Consider the following 4,359-nt stretch of genomic DNA (forward strand, 5'->3'; position numbering starts at 1 on the left):
AGTTGCTGTTGTCAGTTTGATCTCATAGAGATACTTCTTGAAAGAGCATATTGCTCTGGGCAGACATTTTTTACTAGGTGCTAAAATATTGTTTGGTTTTAAGGAAGCTTCAGGGGATATTTTTGGTTTGGGGTTTAAAGATGATCTCAGGGCAATAGTTTCAGGGGTTCATAATAAAGAATTTGATGCCTGCAGTCATTGATCGGAAACTCTGTGTCATATGTTTATATTTTGGATGATTTCAAGAAGAGATCCATATTTATGCCTCATGGATCTACATGATATCTTCACGTAAAGTTTCCATATTTTGAGGTCAGTGTTTTTTTGTTTGTTTTTACTGTTGTATCTGAGCCATTCTTTTTTTTTTTTAATTTTTATTGTGCTTTAAGTGAAAGTTTACAAATCAAATCAGTCTGTCATATAAAAATTTATATACGCTTTGCTATATACTCCTAGTTGCTCTCCCCCTAGACAACACACTCCTTCTCTCCACTCTATTTTTGTGTCCATTCAGCCAGCTTCTGTCCCCCTCTGCCCTCTCATCTCCCCTCCAGACAGGAGCTGCCCACAAAGTCTCATGTGTCTACTTGATCCAAGGATCTCACTCTTCACAAGTGTCATTTTCTGTCTCAAAATAAAAAAATAGTCCTGTCCAATCCCTGTCTGAAGAGCTGGCTTTGGGAATGGTTCCTGCCTTGGGCTAACGGAAGGTCTGGGGACCATGACCTGCGGGGTCCTTCTAGTCTCAGTCAGACCATTAAGTCTGGTCTTTTTAGGAGAAAAAATATGGAACACTTCACAAATTTTCATGTCATCTTTGCGCGGGGGCCATGCTAATCTTCTCTGTATCATTCCACTTTTAGTACATGTGCTGCTGAACTGAGCACAGGCCAGTATTTTCTTTTCTTGAACATGCACTAAATTGCATGGGAGAAATATTTTCCTGAACTTCTTCCAAAAGATTACTTGATAGGTGGTAAATCTATATTGACCATTTTTCTCTGGGTCCAAGCCTGCCTCTTGCTGTCATCTGTCAGTCATTCCTCTGCTCATTTATTCATTGTTACCACGCACTTATTACAGTTAGGTTAAAAGGAATATATTGTGGATTATATTCTAAATAATCTACTTCATTCCAATAATTAATTTTTGAGTCTTTTGTAAATCACACAATTATGAGTGGCCCAGTATTTTTTTTTTTTTTTTGTCTTTTGACTCAATTTTCACTAAATAAATTATACTGCACCCTTAGAAGCAAAATATTCTCTTTTCTTTTGATACAGGACAATATGCAGCAAGCTCAAAAAACAGCTCCATTTGTTAGGATTAATTCTTTCTCAGCTACTGGTATCCTCAATTTTGTGAAATGCATAAATACAAATGCAATTGCTTTTGCCTGAGAAATTATTTATCTGTATATTAAGCCTCAAATTTCTTTCTCTTTGTTCCTATATCGTGACATTTACAGTACTTTGAAACCACCTGGTGGTGGTGTGTGCCGTCAAGTCCATTCCGACTCATAGAGACCCCATGTGACAGAGTAGAACTGCCTCATGGTTTTTTTTGGCTGAATTCTTTACAGAAGCAGATTGCCAGGTCTTTCTCTCGAGGAGCCGATGGGTGACTTTGGGCCGCCAGTCTTTTGGTTAGCAGCCAAGTGCTTAACCACTGTGCCACCAGGGCTCCTTGGAAACTTCCTAGAACATGCAAATTTGACACAAATTGACCTTATTCTCTTCCAACATAAGAAGTGCCATTTCCAAATTTATGAGTTAAAAAAAAAAAATAGTTTCATCTAATTGTGGTTCTATAAACAAGGTGCCTTTATGCAAAAGAGTAACATGTATCATAGATATTTGATAAGTTGCAGAAAATGTTATTGGTCTACTCAGAAACTGAGAAGGTGAATGAAACTGAGCAACAAATCCTTTTGCAAGTTAGGTGGTTCCTAAGTCTGCTTTTAATAAAATGGATGGAAAACCTAACAACTTGTCAGCTGAGAGCGCATTAATTTCTAAGGCTAAACAAATTTGTGATTTTTTTAGCATAAAACTTGAGGTTGTACCCAAGTTCCTTACATTACCATCTGCTTATGTGAACAAGGTTTCTCAGCAATTAAAAAAAAAAAATGGAATATAATTAATGTTGAACTCTGTCTCACTCTAGCAATGTGTGGTATTCTTCCATGGATACACAGACTAATTCTTATTTTTAAAGTCCTGTTCATATATGAGATAAATTTCTAGTAATTTTACTTTTGCATTGCATCTTGATTTCTAAATTTTGTCATATTTTTGTGTTGTTCTGGTTGATTTTTACTTTTAATAATTGTAGTAACATAATCCAGAAGAAAATTTTAGCATTTAAAATCTTATGTTCACATAAAAGCTTGAATTAGCAAGAGAAATATCATAGGGTGATGAATGTAAGATTTTTAAGCATAAATAAGTTAAGATAAAAGTCTTTGAGGAGAGTGGAATGGAAATTCCTACTGGTTCAAGGAGATAATGGAACAAGGTAAAATTTACTCCTTGTGAAAAAAGGGTTACTTACGTGCCTTTTTAAATAGACTATCAAGAGCAACAAATCAAGAGGTATGTGGATTTCACTGATAATATTTGAAAGACTGGTGTAACAGTTCTATTTTCAAATATCACTGTTAACAATAAACCAGAGATTATATACTTTGTAAATATCTAAAATGATAAAAATTTTCAGTTGTCAACTTAAAATTATCTGAGAGGGGTACATAGTTTTTGAAACTCTTCTGGGGGTTATAATTTTTTTGTGTGTGTGGATCACCATTCTAACCTACAAATATACAAATCGGAACATTCTTGACTCTGGTGAGACTTTGAGAGCTCTATTCTGGGCTTTATAGTGGAGGAACAATTAATGGGGATGGGTAAGATTGGAGAACTTGGGCAGAATATGGCCAAGAGGAATATCTGGTCAGGCCTCTGCTTGATTTTCAAGCCAGGTTCAGAAGTGAACCTAGAACAAGAGATATGATTGCTGATGTCAGATGGATCCTGGCTGAAAGTAGAGAATACCAGAAAGATGTTTACTTGTGTTTTATTGACTATACTAATGCATTTGACTGTGTGGCTCATAACAAACTATGGATAACATTGCAAAGAATGGGAATTCCAGAACACTTAATTGTGCTCATGAGAAACCTGTACTTAGACCAAGAGGCAGTCATTCGAACAGAACAAGCGGATACTTCGTGGTTTAAGGTCAGGAAAGGTGTGCGTCAGGGTTGTATTCTTTCTCCATATTTATTCAATCTGTATGCTGAGCAAATAATCCAAGAAGCTGGACTATTCAAAGAAGAACATGGCATCAGGATCGGAGGAAGACTCATTAACAACCTGTGTTATGCACATGACACAACCTTGCTTGCTGAAAGTGAAGAGGACTTGAAGCACTTACTGATGAAAATCAAAGACCACAGTCTTCAGTATGGATAACACCTCAACATAAAGAAAACAAAAATCCTCACAACTGGACCAATAAGCAACATCATGATAAATGGAGAAAAGATTGAAGTCAAGGATTTCATTTTACTTGGATCCACAATCAACAGCCATGGAAGCAGCAGTCAAGAAATCAAAAGACGCATTGCATTGGGCAATCTGCTGCAAAAGACCTCTTTAAAGTGTTAAAAAGCAAAAATGTCACTTTAAGGACTAAGGTGCACCTTACCCAAGCCATGGTGTTTTCAATCATGGCATATGCATGTGAAAGCTGGACAATGAATAAGGAAGACAGAAGAAGACTTGATGCCTTTGGATTATGGTGTTGTCAAAGAATATTGAATATACCATGGACTACAAGAAGAACAAACAAATCTGGCTGGAAGAAGTACAGCCGGAATGCTCATTAGAAGCGAAGATGGCAAGACTTTGTTATCAAGAGGGACCAGTCCCTGGAGAAGGATATCATGCGTGGTAGAGGGTCAGAGAAAAAGAAGACCTTTAATGAGATGGATTGACACACAGTGGCTGCAACAATGGGCTCAAGCATAACAACAATTTTGAGGATGGCATAGGACTGGGCAGTGTTTCATCCTGTTGTCTCTATGAGTCACTATGAGTGGGAACTGACTCGACGGCACCTAACAGCAACAACTGCTTGATTTGATCCATGACCATCCTCTTCTTGGGTCCAGCCATAGTACCAACTCACTGCCTGGTAGACAGAGGATGAGGAGGCCAATGAGTTTCAGGGGCCTTCAACCTCTAACCTGAATTACTCTCTGGTGACCAGAGCTGCTCAGCAATGTCTGGGACAATGACTGATAATGGCCACAGCCACCCTGGGACATCTTTGCTTTCTCCTTTCCCTTTCTCCCCT

General features: G+C 37.7%; 1 non-coding gene across 1 annotated transcript; it reads right to left on the reverse strand.

Moving 5' to 3' along the window:
- Window positions 1-780: 780 nt before the first annotated feature.
- On the reverse strand, window positions 781-887 carry LOC126067095 (U6 spliceosomal RNA). Its single transcript, XR_007515327.1, has one exon. It is a non-coding gene; the product is annotated as a U6 spliceosomal RNA (small nuclear RNA).
- Between the last annotated feature and the right edge of the window lie 3,472 nt (window positions 888-4,359).

The sequence above is a fragment of the Elephas maximus genome, chromosome 24, assembly GCF_024166365.1.
Source record: "Elephas maximus indicus isolate mEleMax1 chromosome 24, mEleMax1 primary haplotype, whole genome shotgun sequence".
NCBI lineage: Eukaryota > Metazoa > Chordata > Mammalia > Proboscidea > Elephantidae > Elephas > Elephas maximus.